Source organism: Ochlerotatus camptorhynchus, unplaced genomic scaffold (assembly GCF_037179485.1).
Source record: "Ochlerotatus camptorhynchus isolate MF236.1 unplaced genomic scaffold, CSIRO-AGI_Acam_v1.1 ptg000539l, whole genome shotgun sequence".
Taxonomy (NCBI): Eukaryota; Metazoa; Arthropoda; class Insecta; order Diptera; family Culicidae; genus Ochlerotatus; species Ochlerotatus camptorhynchus.
This window is the reverse complement of record NW_027041022.1, coordinates 963,776-988,572: the sequence shown is the minus strand read 5'-3', so window position 1 is coordinate 988,572 and position 24,797 is coordinate 963,776. Positions and strand designations below refer to the sequence as shown.

General features: G+C 39.3%; 1 protein-coding gene across 2 annotated transcripts in view; it reads left to right on the top strand.

The window, feature by feature from the left end:
• Positions 1 to 24,797, top strand: part of LOC135713132 (potassium voltage-gated channel protein Shaw-like) — a 301,944-nt gene that overhangs the window by 127,768 nt on the left and 149,379 nt on the right. The gene's annotated exons all lie outside the window — the stretch shown is intronic.

Below are 24,797 nucleotides of genomic sequence, written 5' to 3'. Positions count from 1 at the left end.
GATAAGCTCTAGATTTAGATGGTGTTTCAGCCAACCAATAGGCATTCAACCTGAAACGAATTAAAATGATTAATTACTTAATACTAAAAAATCTATCTAGAATTAGTCTTACTACCAAGCGACTGCAGCAGCAGAAAATTAGATTTGTTTTGATTCTGCTGAGTTGACAGCAACAATATATGCTCCACAATAGTAGTAGTAGTTTAGTATTAGTAAAATAAGATGAATATCGACTGAGTTACATGGGTTAACAATGAGTTCACACTCGGTCAAACACTCAAAACTTGCATGCAAGTTATTAGAAAAGGAAAGAAGACAAGTTTAGATTTGTGCATTAAATTGGCAGTTGAAGAAGAGCACATGTAAATGGATTATAATTGTGCTTAAATTAGGGGACAGATGAAGGTTGAAAAACAACTTAAATTTGTACAATAGCTTAAAAGGCCACAAAGGCTTCCATATGAACCCATGAGGAGAGAAATGATATAAAAGCGGACCAGGATTGCAATATAAGATCAGTTTAAAAACTTTCTCCAAAAGTGAAATATATATTTCAAACCGTCAATCAACGCGTTATTTCTTAACATCGAACCATAAATGCCGTAGTCTAAAGAGTTGTATTCAAGTCAGTGTACCGACGTTGCAAGGTGAACATAAAAAGTTAACCTTTACCGCCCAGAGACCTAAAATTATACCAATCTTTTTGAAACTTGACACAGTTTTTACTTAATTCATGCAATTTTTCATCTCTAAGAACCATAAGCCTGAAAAAATCTATCAATTTTTGAGCATGCACATAATATCGTGCAAACACAAACTTCAAAGAACTAAAACGATTCTGATATCAAGAGCTTGCCAACATACATACAAAATTCCAGCTCTACTAATGTTCTATCACAAGCACTTTCAGCTGTTGTTATAATTTTCAATGGAACATGGGAAAAACTTTTCCATCCTCAGCAAAGTCAAAACCAACCATCATTCCCCGGGTTGAACAAAACTTTCTTTTTCATGTTTCGAAATTCTTCTCCATTTGTCCCGGTCGCAATGTGGAGCATCAGTAAAGTACCGTCGAAACAGCCCTGTGGCTGACATAAATGCCTTCTTCTTACTTTAACCACACTTTACAGTGTTTTTAGACGTAGCGAGTTTTCTGTTCCAAACTATTTGACTTTCAATTTTGTTCTAGTTGGTTAGCAAAAAAACTGTTAGCGATATGTCTGATGATTGCTTGGCTGACTGCCAACATGTCCTCTGGAGACAATTGGGTGTGCGGAAATATATTTTCCACTTTGTGTTGATGGGGCGTGAAAAAAATCAAGGAAATATAATTACACATACTATAAATCTACCTCCAAGCAATTAATTCGAAGAGCAAAAAGCACCCCTTTTCATATCCGGCCGTGGGAGCTTCAAACATCCATTTTTTATACCAAGCCACAGATAATTATGCCAAACGGTTTCACCTTTTCCAGTTTCCTGCCTACCTGCCTGCCACTGGACGCGCTGTGGCTTGCTTGTGTAATTGCATTCGATTCCACCCTGGTGCCGCGTCTTTGGCCACACAGCCATCAATGAAATTAAACACTCATTAGGGAGAAATGATCCTTTCGGTTTTTTTCTTCATTTCCTCGATGCTGGCTGGGGAAAAAAACGGAATACGAATTAGGAAAACTTAAACGAGTTAAACGATCTAGCCCCCGAAGGAGGTTTTCTAAAAGGTTTTCGGTTGCTTACCGAGAACGAGCGGAGCTCACGTGTGGAAGAATTATGGAAAACCGGGGATAAAGTTTCTCGTTTTTGGAGTCCCGGGGCAAATTAGTGCCTCTAACTTGAACCATTTTCGGGGGGAATCTTCAATCTGGGCTGGAATGAACGAAATCCATCGGTGGAGATGGGATTGTTTTTTGAAGAGCGTTGTGAGAAACGAAAGTTTCCTCTGTGACTAGATATATATGCGTGGAGCTTGTAGAAAGCAATACATTATACTTAGGAACCAAAATTATTGCATTTCAGGAAGCTGGCAATCGGTATATCAAGTATTTAGGAAATAAAAAAATGTATGTCGTTTATCCGTTGGCCGTTGTTGCTGTCCATTTGCTAAACCTATTATTCAGAACAGTCTTCCGATTCCGGAATTGCGAAACGTTAACATCTCGATCCTGTTGCTTCTTTGGCCCGAAAACTCGGTTGTTCCTAAACATATGCACAATTCATTCTGAACGATAGGAGTTTGTTATGTGTAGAAGGTTATTTATAGTATGTGGAATCGTAGATTAGAATGGATATTCGTCCAAAGTTGTTTCAGTGTTGTGAGAATGATTATGCTGAGGCTGTGAATAAGTTTAACGGGTTTCATTTTATGTTTTGAATGGTGAAGGGGAAATCCGGCTGGAGTGAACAATTCCTGACATTTCTTGTCCCGTAGGCACAAAACTTTCACGTCTTTTCAGATTGTCAACAATATTAACACATTCAAACATTTTTAAATACAACAACAATAAATCAGATAATGAAATCAATAAAAAATAAATTCAATTAAAAATATCTGAAAACAAATATATATTAAATAAGATACGAGTGATAATCCACTCCACGATGCTCAGCACATAACCAGCGAAGAATCGTTGCCAATGTTCGGAAATGTGGAACAGAAATCAGCAGTTAACGATCTATGAAAAATCAGTCCCTTTGACAAAGACAGACCTAATACTCGAACGACAGATTGACGTTCAGTTCGATGATTGAAATGTTCTGTACATTGTGGATGTAACTCTTGCAGAGAGCCATCCGACAGTTTGTACCGTTGCCCCAAAACATGAACCTGTGCAAAAGATGGTAAGCATTGATGACGGTTTAGAGGTCCCGCCAATGATTTGAAATTTGTATGGGAATTACTACCCGAGCAGTAAAAAATAACTTATTAACACCAAATTCAGGTATGAAAATAGCATAACTGGCAATCTTAATATGGTATTAGTGCGACTGACCTAAGAGGTAAAATACCAAAAATAATACCTACAAAATATTCTAAGAATAACGCACTAATAAATAGCTTAGTTATTACAATAACAAACGGATAACAGACGCTGTTTTAGATGACAGAATACCATAGTTTGTTATTTTGAAGGTATTCTAAAGAGGGTATCCAGAGGGTATCATTCCGGGTGTTTCCGTTCGCAAACGACCTCCCACTCCGTGGTGGGATAAGGATTGCACCGACGTGAACAGCGAGAAGTCCGCCGCGATTAAACGCTTCCGCAAACATGGTAAGGTCGGGGATTTAGAGCGGTACACCGAGCTCGAGAAAACTTTTAAGGACTTGATTAAAGCAAAAAAAAAACGGTTACTGGCGTCGGTTCGTCGATGGTTTGTCGTGAGAGACTTCCATGAGAACACTCTGGAATGCGAAACGTGTCATCACCAGTTAACGAAGACAAGGAGTACTAAGAAAGTTGGATATTCAGCTTCGCGGGGAAAGTTTGCCCGGATTCGGCGCCGGTTCAAACCAACGTTCGTGATCGTCCGTCGTGAAGTAACGAAATAGATTCCCCGTTTTCGATGGTGGACTTCTCACTTGCACTCCTCTCATGTAATAACTCAGCTCCAGGAATGGATAGAATCAAGTTCAACTTACTCAAAAATCTCCCAGACGTCGCGAAGAGACGCTTGTCGAACTTATTCAATCAATTTCTGTAGCACAACATTGTTCCGGATAAGTAAGAGTTATCGCCATTCGAAAACCCGGTAAACTCGCGTCGGATTATAACTCGTACCGTCCCATCGCGATGCTGTCCTGTATACGTAAATTGTTGGAGAAAATGATTCTTTTTCGTCTAGACAAATGGGTCGAGTCGAATGGTTTACTTTCAGATACGCAATTTGGATTTCGGAGCGGCAAAGGAACGAGCGACTGTCTTGCGTTGCTTTCAACTGAAGTTTAACTTGCCTATGCGCAAAAACAGCAAATCGGTTCAGTTTTCTTGGACATTAAGGGGGCTTTTGATTCTGTTTGTATCGATGTCCTTTGGGATAAACTCCACGATAGTGGGCTTTCACCAATTACGAACAACTATTTGAACTACTTGTTGTCTGAGAAATATATGAGCTTTTCTCATGGAAACTCGACAACTTCACGAATTGCTTACATGGGTCTCCCACAGGGCTTCTTGAGAATTTTTTATTTAAAAGACATTGATGGTTGTCTTGATGAAAATTGCTCGCTAAGGCAGCTTGCAGATGATGGCGTTGTTTCCGTCACCGGGCAAAGTGCACCGGACCTGCAAGGATCATTGCAAGATACCTTAGACAATTTGTCTACTTGGGCTATGAAGCTAGATATCGAATTCTCTCCGAAGAAAACTGAGTTGGTTGTTTTTTCTAGGACAGCTACAGCTTCAACTAAAGGGTAGAACAATCACTCAAAGTATACCCTTTTAAGAATTTAGGTGCCTGGTTCGATTCCAAAAGCACGTGGGGAAAACATATTGCGTATGTAAAATAAAAATGCCAACAAAGAATCAATTTTCTTCGTACAATTACTGGAAATTGGTGGGGAGCACAACCGAAAGATCTGATCAAGTTGTCCCAAACAACCATCTTGTCGGTTCTAGAGTACGGTAGCTTCTGCTTTCAATCCGCAGCAACAACACATATTCTGAAGCTGCAACGGGTTCAATGCCGTTGCCTCCGAATCGCGCTTGGCTGTATGCACTCTTCGCATACGATGAGCTGACAGATCGTTTCGCGGAGCTGTCCTTCCGGGTTCTTATCCGTTGTGAAGTATTGAACCCATTGGTAAAAGAAAACTTTGAGAAGCTGCTCGACAGAAATCCTCAAACAAGATTCATGAGTCTCTATTACGAGTACATGACGCTGGAGATTGGCCCTTCTTCATTCAATTCCTCTCGTGTTTGCCTTCAAGACTTTTAAAGTTCCTCTGTAAATTTATATCTGGCCATGTTGCAAAAAATCCAGATCACCATCGGTCGATGGTTGTTCCCTTAATTTTTGCAAACAAGTACCACCATGTTAGTAACAATAAGAGTTTTTTCACAGATGGGTCCACTATAAACGCTTCCACTGGATTTGGAGTATTCAACGAATTTTATAGCGCCTCATATCAACTGCAAAAACCCTGTTCCGTATACGTTGCGGAACTAGCAGCCATATTTTACGCAGTAGAGCAAATTGCCTCACTACCATCTGATCACTATTTTATTTTTACTGATAGCCTTAGCTCGTTGGAGGCTATTCGATCAATGAGGCCGATGAAGCACTCCTCGTATTTCCTGACCGAAATCCGAGCTAAATTGAGTACTTTATCTAACTGCTCCTATACCATCACTTTTGTATGGGTCCCATCTCATTGCTCCATTCCGGGTAACGAGAAAGCGGACTCGTTGGCTAAAGTGGGCTATGGAAGGCGATATTTTTGATCGACAAATCGCCTTTGCGGAATTTTTCTCAATTACCCGTCAGCAAGTCCTCACCAACTGGCAACCAAAATGGAACGAGAGTGATCTGGGAAGATGGTTACATTCCATTCTCCCACAGGTGTCGATCAAGCCGTGGTTCAAAGGGTTAGATTCGCATTTCTTTCGAATCGGGCTCGCAGGAAGCAGTTTTTGCGCTTGTGGTAGTGGTTATCACAAGATCGACCACATGCTTTGGTCATGCACCCTCCATTGTGTTGCTAGATCCGAGTTATCCGTATCCCTCAGGGCCCGAGGAAAACATCCTATGTTAGAGACATCTTGGCGAGCTGAGATCTCGACTATTGCAATTTAATTTATGTGTTTTTAAAACGGAGGATTTAGTAGATAGTGTCATCTTGTGTTCCCCCAAGTTGTTAGCTGCCCATCGGTGTACCCCTATGTTTGCCTTTTCATCAGTTTGTCGCTTAGTTCGAGATCAAGAGCACATTGCTATCCAAACCTTGTGTTCTCAATCCCTACCCTGCCACCCACTTGTTACAATTTGTTTCCCCTAACCTCGAGATAGCCGCGAGTAATTGGCCCCCGCTTTACTAATATTGGTTTTAAGAAATTTTGTAATCTTAACTCCGCAATATCAGCTCCGCAAAGCTACAGTCCTTGGCTTGACTTTTACACGTGGCAGTTGATAAAAATTGTGGCAGATATATGAAAATGTTAAAGAAAAACTCCTCCAACGATTATTTGCAAGAAATGCGTATAAATGAGTATTTAAAAAAAAAAATGGAGGCGAACCAGCCCCAGGCTGAAAGCCTCCCTAGTAAAGATAAATTAATTAAATTATTTAAAAAAAATGTTTGAAAACACATGTTGTGCTAAAGTATAAAAAAATCTTGAATGGTTAATGGGAAGGACAAACCAGGTTCCTAATATTGAGATCCAATATAATAGATGTAAAACATCGATTTATTTAGAAACTTGTGAAATTTTAACGATTTCTTTGCATACATTAAAGCAGAGCTCCCAGCTAATTTTAGGCGTCTTCTTACGATTAATTTTTTGTTTTATTTTTTTGACGATTTAAGGCTTATTTTGAATTTTAGGAGATTTTAGGTGGCTGTTTTTTTAGGTTGTTTTGAAACTATTCGTCTTTAAAACATCTATCGATTTTAGACCTATTTATCATCTTTTAACGTCTTCTGACAACTTCTGTTGAGTTGAGGTGTCTTCTGACGACTTTTGATGGTTTGAGACACCTTCTGTTGGCTTTAGGCGGCTTCTGACCACTCACTTTAGGCGTTTTTCTGACAAGTTAAGTCGTTTCCTGACGTATCTTCTAACTTTCTAACGACTGTAGGTGCCTTAGGAGGCTGTTTTTAAACTACACGGTTTCATCTGCATCTTTGACTACGATCGACGAGCCTTTTTACGACTTTTGATTGCTTGAGGCATCTTCTGACGGTTCTGAAGCGTCTTCTCACATCTAACTTTTTTTCTTTGGTTTGTTTTCCGACGATTTTGATTTCCGTACTGAGTACTAATGCTCCCACTCCTGGACCCTACCTAACGCCCCATCAACTCATAGACCAACGGCTTTACTTCCCTCAGAGATTTTATGCCTCAGGAAATCCCGTTTGTGTGGACTGACTTTAAACTTTTTCTAACGACTGATTTTAGGCGTTTTTTATGACTTTATTCATCTCCTGAAAACATTGCCCATCGAACCATTTTAGCTGCAGGCCAACTTATACAGCCAAAATTTGCCTGATGCTGATGATGATTTTTGCCTTTATAAGCTAAGTTGCTGCGAAAATAGTGTGTTGTGTAGGCAGTTTCTAAAATAGTGACTACTTAAAGCGGTTACATGGTTACATTACATCCAGCGTTTTTTTTTGAAGAATGCATGCTTCTTCCAATGATTGTAGGCGTCTTCTGACGACATTACACGTCTTTTAACGACTTTTGGCTTCTTCTGAGGACTTTTGACAGCATTAGGCTTATTTTGTTGAGTGGCTTAACTGAAGATATAAGGCGATTTCTGGCGATTTTAGGTGTCTTCTGGCATCTTTAGGCATGATGATTTAAAGCGTCTTATGTCGACACTCTTCAGGCGTCTTCTGTCGATTTTAGCCGTCTTCTGACAACTTTAGGCGTCTTCTGCCGATTGTCTTTCGGCGTCTTCTGACCAATTTAGGCATCTTCTGACAACTTTAGACGTCTTCTGACGACCTCGACAACTTTAAACGTCTTCTGACGAGGCCTCTTCTGGCCACTTTAGGCGTCTTTTGACCACTTTAGACGGCTTCTGCAGATTGACGGTATCATGTGACGATCGACTATAGTATTATTCTGATAACTTTAGGCATGTTCTAACGACTGACTTTATGCATGTTCTGGGGACTGACTTTAGGCGTTTTCTGATGACTTTAGGCGTCTTCTGATGACTTTAGGCATCTTCTGATGACTTTAGGCATCTTCTGACGACTTTATATATTTGCTGATGACTTTAGGCGTCTTCTGATGACTTTAGGCGTCTTCTGATGACTTTAGGCGTCTTTTGGTCACTTTAGTCCTCTTCTGATGATTGACGGTATTTTGTGACGATTGACTTTAGTCGTCTTCTGATTACTTTAGGCATGTTCTGACGACTGACTTTAAACGTCTTCTGATAACTTTAGGCCTCTTCTGGCCACTATAGGCCTCTTTTGGCTACTTTAAGCGTCTTAGAACCACTGTAGGCCTCTTCTGGCCACTTTAGGCATTTTCTGGCCATTTTAGGCGTCTTATGACGCTGGACGGTATATTGTGACGATTGACTTTAAACGTCTTCTGATGAAATTAGGCATGTTCTGACGACTGACTTTAGGCATGTTGGGAGGACTGTTTTTTGGCGTCTTCCGATGACTTTAGGCGTCTTTTGACCACTTTAGTCGTCTTCTGGTGACTTTAGGCATGTTCTGACGACTGACTTTAGGCATGTTCTGATTACTGACTTTAGGCGTCTTCTGATGACTTTAGGCGTCTTCTGATGACTTTAGGCATCTTCTGATGACTTTTGGCATCTTCTGATGATTTTAGGCGTCTTCTGACCACTTTAGACATCTTCTGATGATTGACGGTATTTTGTGACGCTTGACTTTAAACGTCTTCTGATGACGTTAGGCATGTTCTGGCGACTGACTTTAGGCCTGTTCTGACGACTGACTTTAGGCGCTTCTGATAACTTTAGGCCTCTTCTGGCCACTATAGGTTTCTTTTGGCTACTTTAAGCGCCTTCGGACCACCTTAGACCTTTTCTGGCCACTTTAGGCATTTTCTGACCATTTTAGGCGTCTTCTGACGCTTGAAGGTATCTTTTGACGATTGACTTTGAACGTCTTCTGATGACTTTAGGCGTCTTCTGACCACTTTAGTCGTCTTCTGATGACTTTATGCATGTTCTGAGGACTGATTTTAGGCGTTTTCTAATGGCTTTAGGTGTCTGCTGATGACTTTAGGGGTCTTCCGATGACTTTAGGCGTCTTTTGGCCACTTTAGTCCTCTTATGATGATTGACGGTATTTTGTGACGATTGACTTTAGTCGTCTTCTGATGACTTTAGGCATGTTCTGAAGACTGACTTTAGGCATGTTCTGACGACTGACTTTAGGCGCTTCTGATAACTTTAGGCCTCTTCTGGGAACTATAGGCCTCTTTTGGCTACTTTAAGCGTCTTCGAATCACTTTAGGCCTCTTCTGGCCACTTTAGGCATTTTCTGGCCGTTTTAGGCGTCTTATGACGCTCGACGGTATATTGCGACGATTGACTTTAAACGTCTTCTGATGAAATTAGGCATGTTCTGACGACTGACTTTAGGCATGTTCTGAGGACTGTTTTTTGGCGTCTTCCGATGACTTTAGGCGTCTTTTGACCACTTTAGTCGTCTTCTGATGACATTAGGTATGTTCTGACGACTGATTTTAGGCATGTTCTGAGGACTGATTTTGGGTGGCTTCCGATGACTTTAGGCGTCTTCTGACAACTTTAGTCGTCTTCTGATGACTTTAGGAAATGTTCTGACGACTGACTTTAGGCGTATTTTACCAATTTAGGTCTCTTCTGGCCACTTTAGGCGTCTTCTGACCACTTTAGACATCTTCTGATGATTGACGCTATTTTGGGACGATTGACTTTAGTCGGCTTTTGATGACTTTAGGCGTCTTCTGACGACTGAATTTAGGCGCTTCTGATAACTTTAGGACTCTTCTTTTAGGCATTTTCTGACCATTTTAGGCGTCTTCTGACGCTTGACAGTACCTTGTGACGATTGACTTTAAACGTCTTCTGATGACATTAGACATGTTCTGACGACTTACTTTAGGCATGTTCTGAGAACTGATATTTGGGCGTCTTCTGATGACAAAGAATAATTTAAATCCACTAAGTACACTGTTACTCGCCTTGAGCGAACTATTTTTCTTGAACCTACTGGCTGTCTCAAAGTGGCAAAAGTGATGCCTGTTTTTAAAGCTGGATATGCAACTGACCCTTGCAAATATCGTCCTATTTCCACCCTGTCTACTGTCAGTAAATTTTTTGAGAAATTGATAGTTAATAGACTTGTAAAATTCTTTAACAAATTTAACGGTTTTTAATAAATTCCAATACGGGATTAGGAAAGGAAGTAGTACATCTATGACAATAGTTGAGCTTGTGGATTTTTTTATAGGATCAAATTGATAATAAATGTATCGTTGGAGGCCTTTTTATTGATTGAAGAAGGCGTTCGATACTCTTAATCATAATATTCTTTTGCAAAAATTAGTTTGCTGTGGCAAACGTGGACTTACAAATGACATTATTCGTAGTTATTTAAGTGATAGGCAATAGTTTGTAGTACTGAAAGATGTACAGAGCTCGCACCAGCCAGTAAACGTAGGAGTTCCTCAAGGAAGTAATATTGGGCCCCTTTTATTTCTGATCTACGTCAACGATATTGAAAATTTACCTCTTAAAGGAATAGTGAACGTTACAGCACTTTTTTACCCTAATCATGATCCTTTATCTATTGTTTCTTGCATAAACGATGATCTGCAAGTTCTCATGAGATGCTTTGATACAAATTTACTTTCGTTAATATTAATATAATATTTTGAATAAATGATTATAGGTAAGGGATCCCTTCAAAGGAACATCCCAACATTATTAACTTTGTTTGTTTTACAGATAGCTTATCACACACACATCAAAATTATCAGTATATGTTATTAAATAAATTTGCTAAACTTTTAAAAACTTCTTGCATTCCTAAGAAGTAAACTGAAGTTTTATGAAGATCGTTCAACTCCTACATAGTTGGTTGGACTTTTAGCAAGTTTTCAGAACTTCTACACAGTTTCCTGAACTTTTACGAAGTGTTATTATGTTCTACGAAGTATCCTGAAGATCTTAGAATTTACAATATTCCAAAAAAATTTCTTAGTTCCCTTAAACTCTACGAAATTCCGTTAAGTTCTGTAAACATTCAGCTTAAAAAAATTGAAAAAGGGACCACCGTCTCCTGCTTTCACATGTGAAAAGTAGTAGTGAAGACATTGCACAGTGATCCAGAATGCAGATTTAGGTGGAATGATATGTTTTGAGTCTGAAATTGAAAGTATAGACTAAAAGTCTCTTGAACAAAGTTGTTCCATATAGTTAGGCCCTCATTTTAAGGACAATGAATTCTAGGGTGGTTCCTATTATCATTAAAATCAAAAATCTAATTTTTTTGTTTGAATAAATTAAGGTATACATTCTTGGGCAAAGTTATAGCTGAGCTAATTTCAAGCAACTTTGTTGAAAACAACTTTTTTGTATCTCTTGAATTGGCCGATTTAGAACTATTTTCTTGAATTGAGAGAATTGAGGAAATAAGAAAACTAGAGAAAAACAACTGTTTTTTTAGAGCCACCCTAACTCAATTCAAGAAAATAGCTCTAAATCGGCCAATTCAAGAGATACAAAAAAGTTGTTTTCAACAAAGTTGCTTGAAATTAGCTCAGCTATAACTTTGCCCAAGAATGTATAACTTAATATATTCAAACAAAAAAAAATTAGATTTTTGATTTGAATGATAATAGGAACCACCCTAAAATTAACTGTCATAAAAATGAAGGCCTAACTATAATAAACAACTTTGTTCAAGAGACTTTTAGCCTAAAGTTTCAATTACAGGCTCAAAACATATCATTCCACCTAAATCTGCATTCTGGACCACTGTGCATTGTAAGACATTTCGTCAATCTCGTTGAAGATTTTTTTCTAAATACACCGGGCTTCCTTGCTGCAGGGTGGAAATCATTCACATTTAAGAAGAATTTTCCAGTACCTACCTTCATATTAATTTTATTTTTAACTCACAATATTGTGAACAAAACGAGCACCTCCAAATTTGAAACTAAAGAGCATTCTATGCATGATTTTGATTCGATCCACGATTCATGGGATTTTTCCCCACTCCCAGAAGCCTCCTATGACCGTAAATTTATGCTCAGCATAATTCATCCACTGCTGATTCGACTCATGAAACCCATAGGTCACAATTCATTCCCCCACCGAACGGTCTCGTATCGGAAGCCTTTTGTTGCGATACGGTGATGATGCTTACAAAGCGCGTCACAAAGCACACAAAAGACCATTAAAAATGTCAACACAACAAAAAAAATAAAAAAAAGAGGAAACCACTCATAACCATAAAATTATATCGTCCCACAAATTTGACACAACTGTTGTCCGCTATGCTGCTCCCACCTCCACACCGCATTCGGTTGCTATTTTCGGCTGATTTTGTTGAATCTTCCCCGACCCCGAGACCCCGGATTTCAAACACCGGGCAAACGGATGAATCGAAACAGGATCGCAAAAGTAGCGGGAGAAAAGAAATCACACAAAACCAGAATCAGCATCATAAAGATGAGGTGCGTTCCAAATGGGGGAAGGAACGGAAATCCTTCGAGGAATTCACTTTCATCTGCGCCGCTATGCGTTCAGGTCACGATTTTCACTTAAGGCGCCATCGTGCCACCGGGTTAAAAATGAAACCTACGAGAAAGAGAAACTGAATCGAAATCTTTGGCCCACATCAAAACGTGGGAAAAATTGGAAATGGCATCTGATTGTCTGGAGACGGTCGCTGGAAGGGTCGTTGTCGAGAATCATTGAGCCAAGAACCACCCTGAGGATTTTAGGCGAGTCGTCTTCAGCACCGAAGTTCAATCCTTTATGGGTTTATCTAGCGGTGAAAGTTGTGCCGTCTGCTGTTCATCACCGATGCCTTTTTGGAGGTTGAAACCGGTAAACAACCACAGTTTGTGGGATGTTATTTTGTTTTTGTTTTTTATATTAAGACTTGTCCAAATTTAATAGGAACTGGGAAACGGGAAAAGAAGCCAACTTTAAATGGAATTGGCTCAGGTAGATTGTTCTGACTTTTTTATCGGGCGGTTTTCGTCCCCAAATTATTGACAGCTCACTTTCACTAATCCAAATCCTACAAGATTGCAACAAAATTTCACCCTTCGCCAAATTCGTGCTTTAAAATTCCCATTTCATGTTCTCCGATAACCGTTATCCTTATCTGTGGACCTCCCCGACCGGGTCGTCTTTCTACCAGGGCTCCTTTTTCCTCTTATTCTCCCCTGGTGGAAATGGCGTTCCGGGGCCATTACATTTATTGGAATTGCTTGGTTCACTTTTTCTCCGTACTTTTTCAGACTCTAACACATAATGACAAAGCTTGCGTCGTCGTTTGTGCGACATTGACGTACAAACAAACGAAATTCCTCCTGTAAGCGAACCCAGATGGAAACTGACTGACGGAACCAACGGACGACGACGACGACGGAATGCTGGTGTCTTTCACTGTGGTATGGCGTTTCAGCTTTAATGCCGGTCGGAATGGACGGTAAGCAGATGGAAATCAATGCTGGAGAATTAATCCGATCACTGGGAATAATGTCAGTATCCAGGAAAATAGGAATCGTGTACAGATAGGAAGCTTGGATCTTCAATAGCCGGAATTACCGTTGGATGTTTTCTTCACGTGAAACAGGAAAGCGTTAATTAAAAGCGGTAATGAGATTGGGTGGATAGTATTACCGATCAATATTTCTCCGAATTGTACAAAAATCCATTTTGAAACGGGCCATTCCGCTCGAAGCATTTTAGTACGTAGCATTCCATAAAGCAATGGAATATCAAATGAGTTTCGTCCCCAACTGCGCCAAGGTGTCCTATTTCGTGAGTCTGCTCTCTTCTCGATATAACAACCTCTTCTCGTCTTTGTCCCTGGTGTGATATACTCGGTAAGCATACTTTCCATACAAGCGACAGAGTCTCACACCGACGATGATGATGATGATGATGTCGAGGATCGAAATCCTATGAGCTTTCATCTTATTTTATGAAGCTTTCTCATTTCTTTCCCTTCATGCGTACATTGAACGGTAGAAGCCATCCGCATCACGTTTGCTCCATTAAACGTCGAGCAGCCGGATGGTTTCTGTATAATTTCCAGTTTTCATTCCGTTTTGTTTTTGGTTTTTGTATTTTGCTGTGGGGTTCAGCAACTTGTGAGTAATTTTTGAAGCTTGCTCGATAGTGTAAACACTGAAAGCAGTATACAAAGCGAACTTTTCGAAACAGAGTAGAGTAACTTTTTTGTTACGATTCGATTTAAACAATAAACACATTTTGGAATTCTACACCAAAGTTTGGAGACAAATTCAAGGAATTTTCATGACAATGTCATTGATGAAACTCCGAAAACTCTCTGGGGGTTTTAAACACTCATGTCCTACGAGTTTTGGCATACCTCACCTCGAGTGAGTGGCAGCAGGAACATAATGAAAGAAGTTAACAGAAATTTCTCAAGAGAGAAAGAGGATGAATTGATATGAGAACTTTTCGAGGCTTCGGACTATACTGGGGTGCAATAAAAAAATGTGATGAAAAAGTGTTTGGTTTTACACGTTTGTAACTTTGTCATTTATAGATGAAATTAAAATACAAATACGCCAATCGATAGCAAATAACTCTACAAAATAAATACTTTTCCAATTTTTCATAAAAAAATGTACATTTGAAAAATGATACGTTTATCACTGTTTTCATGAAAGAAACGTTTTCCCCAAACCCAGTCGTCATAATCGACTGTCACTTGATTGAACATCGTTATGCTTGAACCTGTACAGTTTTAAAACAGCGCTGCTGTCGTGCCTTTGCTCATTCCGCTTCGGACCAGTGATGCCATGTATACAGAAAATGTATAAGTGAAATTGGCGCGTTTTAAAAAGACATTACTCATTAAATTTTTTTGCTGCCAGACTGTTGAGCAGTACAGTCGACGTTTTTTTTCTCTCGCTTGCTTCGTTCGTTCGATTGCGTTATTCCGTTTATTCTCGTGTTAAGTAGTGACGCACGGTGGTGCGAGTGCCGACAAACCCCGGAAACGGTATAGGCCTGAAGACAACAGTGACAGTGCGACAGCTGCGAAGAAGCCAACAATCGGTTCTCCGTTCTGAAGGACGCTTGCAGGCTCGGTGGTGGATACAGCAGGACCGCAGAAGAAGGACACAATGCCGCCCTTCTACGTGATGGGCTTCCCTCCCGCACTGCGAGAAAAATAAACTTTTACATCACGAAGGACGTCCGGTGCATCATCCAGCTGTACACAGAACCAGCTTCTGCATTCATTTTCCATCAGATGTCACTGCTGATGTTGGTGGTGACATCTATCGGAAACTACACATAATATGTTTTCCGTTAATTGTTCACAGAGGACAGACAGACTGTACATAACATGTTTGGTACCTCTATAAATGCATTTAGATTAACATCCAAAGTCCCTCCTTTTTTACACATTCTGAACATAAAAAAGCTCACCCCTCACTGGATTTCCCGCCGATTTCTATGCATGGGATGGGGCAGGAAGTTTATTTTGTGTAGAATATATAAAAAAAGAGGGACTTCAGATGTTAATCAAAATGCATATATAGAGGTACCAGACATGTTTTACAGTGTCAGGTACTCTATTTTGTAGTCTGTGAGAGGGAAATCACAAATAGAGTGACATCAACATACATGGCATGTTGAGAAATTGAACTAGTGAGAGCAAATTTTCTCTCTCAAATTTGATTTTTTTGGCTCTCTGGGGACTGGTAGTAAAGCAGGTAAAACTGTATTGGAAGATTCCCGTAAAAGCTCGACACAGATGTCGCCACTGTATGATGATGATAATGTTGACAGGCTGCCTATAAAACTCGTGAAAATTAGCATTGAATCATAATTTTCATCAAGCCTGCGTAGAATCCTTCCAATATAACATTCGAATTGAAGAAGAAAATGTTTTTACGATCAGATTGATGTGCATCTTTGAGATTTCCAGATGAACTTTCATAAGATATATTCATTTCATTTCACAGCTCAATCAATGCTGCGTCGTACATATGATGTAAACAGAAGTAAATTTCTCCATTACTCAAAATAAAGATGAGTTGTCATCTTGTTATCACTTTATAAACCATCGAGCACCATTTTATAGTATGGTGCGTGTTGAGTAAATCAAGTACCGTTGCGTTTTCCGTCGAAAATTGTGAGTATCAATATGCTTACCTAAAAAAGGCCAAAATGAACATTTATTGAATATTGGCGTCCTAACAACCATTTCTCCATTATCACCAGCATGATACAATCTTTTCTAAGTAAATTCACTTAATTTCCACTTTCATCCTGGTGGAAATCGCTTATATTCACCATTTTCCGAAAAATGCAGCTGCGCAGGAGGTAACCTCTACCTGTGGGTGCAAACTTGTTATGCATAATTTTCCATGAAAACATCTCCGATCCATACCGAAATAATAACAGTTAGTTTGCAAACACGTTTTCTTACACGATTCAAATGCTTCCACCGGAAATTATTAGTTTTTCTTTATGTACCGATTTGCCCCAAAAATCGGGGGAGAGGTAGCGCATCGATTCTTCCGGTTCGCCTCCTAGCATCGTGCTATAAGGTACCAGGCGATAACCAGGCTAGTTGATCGATAGCTCGATGACGTCATTTCGTTGACGTCTGCAATGGGAAATGCTCATAGCAGGCGTTGACGATGGGACGTTGTCGAGTTGTTGAATAGCAACTATCGTGGTAGCTCACCGATTACCTGTCGATCTGCCAAATTTGGAAAGACGTCTGCATTGAATTGTCTCATATAATAATATTCCGCTCACTATATCACAAGAAATTGCGAGTAGCTAACTGGAATGGAGATAAGCTAAGCATTGGGTACAGGACCAAGTCTCCCCTGGGTGGTGCCAAAAGATGAGCGCAATAGAATCATCAAGTTGCCATAAGGCACGGAATGAGACTATTGCATGGCTGGGTAGTCAAAGTCTTCCATTCGTTAGTCATTTCAGGTGGATTAGAACAGGTTTAGGTGGGCGTTGACCAGATTTGGATTTTTCAGATGTAATCCTGGATAGGACCCTGTCATTGAACGTCGCGTGAAAGTGGAACTTAATGAAGGCCTAAGTACTTTTTCGTAGTTTTTAGTTTTCGGATTTGAAAGATCGTCGGTTACAGTGGCCTGCTTACTGAGCAGAATAACGCGGTCCCAGGTCCTTACATATCAAAGAGATTTATGGTAAAATCGCTTGTGTATCGTGTATTTTGCGAAACTCGTTGTTGTCGTTGGTTCCGGGTTTGAATGGATACACAAATTTGAGCAACGGTATTATGTGATATGAGGGGCTCGGTGGCCTTAGAGCAACCGTTTTTGCTTACTGAGCAGAACATCATGAGTCTAATCTCAGGCCCATCCACATTCAAGATTCGTCAATCGTTTTATTTGTTAATATGACTACATGGTAATAACAGCAACTCGGTGATTAAAAAGGTGCTCGTCTGCCTAGTGGCAAACTTTTTTTGCTTACTGAGCAGGAGACCGTGAGTTTAGTCCCAAGCTCCTTCGCGTTATATGATCGTTAGGACATCAATTCAGCTTATCGTTTACCAAAACGAACCCTGCTGCAAACCCAACCCTCTTATCCAACATCCCAGTGATTCCTCGTGGAAGTGCAGAGGTGTTCTCGGCTTCCATCAAAGCGAGTGTCATGTCAACACAATCCTTCCCATTCCTTTCTTGACCTGTGTTCGGGCGCGGCCGGCGCTGGTATTGCCTAATGTAAGATCACCAGTTTTTACACATTGAGGATGATTGCTAGTCCCAAGCATCGTCTATTGGTTCTCTGTGTAATTACAGCTGATCTGGCAGTAACAGAGTAGCAACCGTGGGCGGTCAATCAAGCTCAAGCTCAAGATCAAGATGTACCGATTTGCCCCAAAAATCGTCTGTTTTACTTGGAGAATGGAAACTATCCTCCTTCTAGTAGTTCTCACTTCGAAATGTAGGTGGCCAAAGCTTGAAAAAGTTTCACTGCAAAACGCCAATGGGGAAACATAATTTTTATTTAACTGTAACTTGTTTAACAATAATTTCCGGGAAAAAAAAATTGAACGACTTTTTTTTTACCTGCATATGCGCCAAAAGCGAATTATTCCCAGTTCTCTCAATTTCCTACCACTTCCTACCAGCGGAACAGTGCCATCTCTGTGGAAAATGGTCGGACGATATAATTAATTCGAAAAAGCGGATTAGCTTTTGTATTCAAATTTTGTAATGCTCTTTTCTCGCAAATCGAAGTTCGCCTTGCCAAATCAACAACACCGTCGGCTAAGCAAAATTCTCTCCTATCCGATGGTGGAATTGGTTTGCGTAGGCGTGCTTCATTTTGCAAGATAAGGTCATTACAAATTTGCTGGTTCACCTTTTAGTACGGTTGGCTGATAAATCTGTTCGAAAATCGTATGTTCAAAAATTATTTATGGTGATTCCTTGAAGAGTCCAAAAATTGCCTAATGATGTGTTCTAGAGCACAAATTTCGGACACAGTTGTGACATCACTCAAGCTGCATCAAATGTGAAGTACCAGTTTCATTGTTATATGTTTTATGGCAGCTGTTCTCTTTAAATTTTGAGGTGATAGTATAGTGAATTACACACATTGTAGGAAGTGCCGAAACGAATATGTCACGAATGGGAATTCTCGGATATTTTATGATTTCTATCACTACCTCAACAGACTTCCCCAATCTAAGGCATCCGGTGAAGATCAGCATCGATAGCACCTATCGTTTGGTCTTAGGTTTGGTCACGTTTGGTCATCAATTCTGTGGCCAAATCTCCGGGCAAATATCGTTGCTTCCAGAGTTTGAAAATGTATCAATCACAAAAGCAGGTGAAAAAAGGTGACAGTTCACATTAAAAAACACACTAAAAACAACATCAGCATAATGCTCAATAATTGTACCACATCCAGGATTGTCGATGATAGTGTATGAAATTGGATAAATTTAAAATCTTTTCAAATATGACAAAAATCGACGAAAAATTTACTCATTCTAGAAGCATACAAAGTTGATATGTACTTCGAGATGTTGTTTATATTAGAAAACAAATTCCTGTATAAGCTCGGGAAGTTTGACTCAGTCTATGAGTTAACTAAGTTTTCAAGAATATGAGTCAACCTCATTTGTCGTGCAATTGTAATTTATCTTTTTATTAATTGATTTTAACGTATACGGCGTAAATGGATGCATTCCCCCAACTCCAATGAGGTTCAATTCGTTAAAAGCAGGCTTATTTTGCTCGAACATTACTTTTACAGACATTTCCAATTTTGCATCTTTTTCATGACAACATACCCCCCCCCCCGTAACACTCAAAACTTCTGCTAATTTTATGCAATCCAATTATAGACATTTCTGAAATTCACAGACAATTTTCGCAAACTTCTGAAAACAAAATCTGGCATCTCTGCTCTATATATGGGTCCTTCCAGCTCAAGTGGGTACAGAATTTTAAAAAGTTGTGATCGATGTCATTTGAGCCAAACTTGGCTTATTTTGGCATTCTGAACAAACGCCTTTTTTGATTTTGCTCTTAAGTGCTTAGATCCTTCTGTTTTTGTTATAGTAACTACAGTAAACAGGCTGATTACCGGCAGATATTAAAACTGTCAAAAAATGGCCCATTTTCACCATGGGTGGGATTTTTTATTTCTTAATATTTTGGGCTCAAATTTTCACCACACTTTGGAAAACTCTTGTTCTTGATGTGTGTCCAAGGGCAAATTCTTTGGACAAATAGGTTTAGAGATATGGCCAGATGAGTGAGAGGTAGTTTTGAGCGTTTCTGGTGAAAAATCAATGCAATTTAAATATTTTTATTTTTTCTTGAATTCCTTCATGCTGATGGAACAATAATATTGTTATGTTATTTTTCACATGTTCTTGGCTGGATTCTCATTATATGAAATCGTAACTACCTCATTTATTTATTTCTGTCCATGATTTATTTGTGGTTCTAAAAGTGAAAAATACGTTCCTATGGGATACAGCCAAAACGTGATTAAGAAGTACGATGAAATCAGATAGATTAGCTGGTATGCAAATTTTCAGTTGTGGATGACAGTTGCTACTTGAATAATACCGTATACATCATATCAAGAAGACTGGCAACTTTTCCAGAATCCAAGCGATAGATACAATAGCGCTGTGCTTGAGTGAAGGTGGAAGCGTTCGTATGAGAAAATGGAAGAGTTGCCAGTCTTCTTGATTTGTTGTCTTCGATAATACTCCTATTTCAATAATTAATTTTGTTTAGATGCAATCTCACGAGCAAGAATGCTTTTTTTTTATTATAGTTATAAAGAAAAATAAACGTTGAACGTTTATTTTTAATTTTTTGTAAACACACTTTCCATTCCATTTCCATGTTCTTCTTCTACGCATTTGAAGGTTATTGCTTATTGCATATTAGCTTATTGCGTGCTCTCAACTTAGTGTTCTAAATGCACTTCCACAGTTATTAATTGAGAGCTTTCGATGCCAAAATCAAAGCATGAGTTAACTGTTAACGTAACTGTCATGTATCGTCAACAAACCCATAGTTCAAAATCAGTTTGTAAACCATTATGTACCATGTTTTACTGCACCGCCCACCGTTATTTCTGTCTTGTGGAAAATCTAACTATTTTCTTTACTAGTGCTATAGTACTCTAAATTAGCCATCTACAATTAATCTGTTGGATTGGTTAGAGGACAACCGAGAAATAGTGATGGCAAAATGATACAACCCGCCACGCTTTTTGGAGGACTTTACTCATTTTACATACTTGCGATTCGATTTTACAGAAATATCTGTTTGCTACCAGCCAAGTCAGATGAAATAATTTTTGAAGTGCTCCCAACGTTGAAAATATACCTCTTCATATGTCACAGACAAATTTTGTCTTCTGAGCACAAACACAACTTGCTCCTTGTTTTGTTTTTGCAAGCCTAAAAATCTATACTAATACTTAGACATAATTATAAGTCTGCAACTGTTTCCTGTGCGTAGCTTCAAATGCGTAGAAGAAAAGAACATGACAGTCACGTTCATGAATGGAAAGTGTGTTTTTAAAAAATGAAAAAATGAAGGTTCAACGTTTATTTTTCTTTATAACTTTAATAAAAAAAAGCAATCTTGCTCGTGAGATTAATTACTCAAATAAGGGTATTATTTAAGTAGCAGCTTTCATCCACAAATGAAATTTTATATATCTGCTAATCTATCTGATTTCATCGTACTTCACGTTTTGGCTGTATCCCATAGGAACGTATTTTTCACTTTTAGGACGACAATTAAATTATGGATAGAAGTAAATAAATGAGGTGCCCCGTAACGTAGGTAGATCACCTTTTCGTGGTACGTTACGGGATGTAAGATCTGCCACCGATTCCTAGTTCTGACTACTTCCAACTGGGGGAACATGATTTTTCAGTAATTCAAGGAACACATCTTAGTCCTTGTTACTTTTTATGCCTTGTTGATATTGACAAGACTAGGCTTTGTCCACCGAGGATGATCTTGAAACAAGGAAAAAATGAGTTAGTTAGTCTTCACCTATGTGATTCCTCATCTTCTATTCGTTGTTCCCTATTTAGTTTGAAGTGATTAAGACTAGGGTTCTGATGCATGATCATTATCGGTGTCATTGCTTATTTTTGTTGCTAAGGAATCTAATTTTGACTGACAAAGGGGTGCGCCTTTGGAGAGTGTTAATAGCGGGACCTTTCATTTAGAATCGATTCCTTGCGATGAAGGCAAGAATGACAACTGTATCAAAACCGAATACTTCATAATTTCTCAATAGTGATGGAGTAATACGACATGCACTAACTATGGACACAAAATATACTACAATAGATCAAATTGCTGGTCGCAGTGGTGTTAGGTCCCGAACAAAGGAAAAACAAACAATAAATGAGGTAGTTATGATTTCGTATATTGCGAATCCTACCCAGAACATGTGAAAAATAACATAAAAATATGATTGTGCCATCGGTGTGAAGGAATTCAAGAAAAAAAAAATTGTGTTGATTTTGCACCAAAAAAAAGCTCAAAACTACCACTCACTCATCTGGTCATATATCAAAAACTATTTGTCCAAATCATTTACCCTTAGTCATACATCAAGTACAAGGTGTGGTGAAAATTTGAAAATTGAAATTTGAAAATATTAAGAAATAAAAAATCCCGTCCCTGGTGAAAATAGGCAATTTTTTACGATTTGGATACCTGCCGGTAATCTGTCTGTTAACTGTAGTTACTATAACAAAAACAAAATGTTTGTACATTTTTATTAATTTACATTACAAAATCTTCAAATTGACGTTCTAAGATCACGAATAGCTTATTTGGTTGTGGAGTAATCTCTTCTGAAAGTTGAAATTTTTAAAAATCTAGAAAATACAGGGTTGTAGCCCAGAAGGATCTAGGCACTTTAGAGCAAAATCAAAAAAAGGGTTTGTTCAGACTACCAAAATAAGCGTGTTGGCCAAGTTTGGCTCAAATCGGTGACATCGACCACAGGTGGTGTACCCCTTTGAGCTGGAATGACCCATATACAATTTCACACTGCCGTACTTTAACGGAACTATCGAATCGCTGGTAGAAAGTCACGCCAAAACAGCTTGACAAAGTGGTCAATTTTCATCCGACTCCGACTCTGACTCCGGCGTCAACTGTACAGTCTCGATGCAAAACGAATAAATTTTGAATGAGGTGTACGTTATTTTATTAAGCTGTTTTTAATTTCGTAGTTAAGGGACGAACCACCTAAGGGCTGAAAGTCTCTTTAATAAAGCGAAATATGAAGAAGATTTTCATTGTTCTTTTCATAACGAGATTTACATTTGTAATACCATGCACCCATACAAAAAAATGGTAGGCCTTGGAATGTCACAATAAGCAATGGTGAAAACTACAGTTGGGTCGTAATAGCAAAGAAGAGGATGATTTATCATCGAAATGCTCCCCACGCGACACCGTCGTCACCAAGATGAGCCATTTTTTCGACAAGCATCAACCGTTCCATTAAATGAGCAACTTCTCGCATTATCTAACCAGTCGTGATATCCTCGATCTTCTATGTCAAGAGCAAATAGAACATGGCAAAAACGAAGAGGAAATTGATTGATAAAGCAATAACATTCTCCTCGCAGGGAGCCTCTTCATAACTTCCCCCAAGTCATATACAGTAGCCCCTCCATATATGTCCTTCAGCAAATTACGCTGATAACATATCCTACTCACATAAACAAAAACAGCGAAATTGGTTGAAGAAACAGTCGATAAACAGCGGTGGGTGGACGGTCCACCCACCGCATATCTGGAGAGGTTACTGTACATCGCTGTTTATTATGGCTCTTTGTGGCACACACACACACTCATACAACGCACACTTCCACCAAGTGCCACAGCTTTATGTCTTCATCATAATCTGATTTGTCGATGAACTTTGCCTGGAACCTCATGCTGTGTGAGAGTGCGTCATATACAGCCACTTGTTGGAAGAAGTCACGCTGAAAAATAAAATATTACAGGTCATAGTACCCTCAAACTTGGAAAGACTCAATTTTGCTGATTCTCTTCATAGCTGAACGGAAAGGTCATCTTTCATATTCGCCTTTTTTTCAGACTGGTGACTGGTGAGTCACTCCTGAGGGGCAACGAACGAAATGTCGTCAAAAATTCCATCGCAGCTGATTTCCCTGGAAAGCGCCGGCCGTCATTCGTATTTCAAGCCATATTTTTGGTCACAAGTACGAATTCATTCGTATAAGCGTCTTAAAAAGAGCCCGACAACACATCAGAGAGCGGTGGAAAAGTCTCCCGCCCGGTAGCATTTTCGCGGTTTGCTTCCTGTTTAATCAGCTGAATCAATATTTGCTCGCCCCTGCTGCTCACTGGATACCGAATCAAAGCAGCCAAGCTGGCAGGGGGGGGGGGGAAATGTTTGTTTTCCATATCCGGCATCAGTTTTTGCTTCGAGTGGGAATGCTGACTTGTCGGTTAAATTGTATGAATAATCTACGATTTAATAAATGACAGCCTGAAACTCGTGTGTCATCCCAGACTGAAAGCAACCTCCGGTAGATTGATGGGGCCTGTATTCATGGGTAGATACAGCTTTCCACATTCCCGGCGTATCTCCCACATCCACGTGTTCCGGTGGATTTTGTGGCTTTACGGATCGGTGGGAAAAGTGCTGGTCGTTAAAATGACACCTTTTCGGACGAGCTAGTAACAAGGGATGACAAAGTTTTTGAATATGGTGAGCTGCTACACGCTTCACGTACATATGTCGGTCTCCGTCGTTGGCATGTGCCTTGTACGTGTGAAAATGGAAGCGCACCTTTGCGAAACTCTTTTCGTTCTGGGTGGGGAGTCAATTTTTCATAACACTGTCCAGGGAGCAACATTTTTTACTGGCACTCTTTTCAAAAGGCTGGTTTGATGGTGGTGTAGAGATAGTTCAGGAAGAACAGGCTGCCAACAGCGAAGGACTAGATTAAAAGTGTGCAAAGAGCGATACGGGCTTTGATGAACGTTTGCTGACAGGGGAAAATGGTTAATGGGCTTTGAGATGAAATGTGTCGGAATCGAAAAAATAGTAGAATGTGGTAAGCTGTGGCCCATACAATGTAAATTTGCATGGTTTGTTCTACATGAGTGGATATTAGACTGGCTCAAATTTAAATGTAACCATTTTTATAATTGGTTAAAGCAAAAAGAACTTGTGAAGGGGTGTTATTTTTTCACGCATTTTAACCAAAATTTTCATTTTAAATTAAATTAAAAGTGTCAGCTCAGCATAAATCCAAATGGACTGAAAGTTTCAGATAGTGATTTTGTTACCCAACTGAACTAGTTTGTGGATTTACCCGTGGAAACTTTGCACTT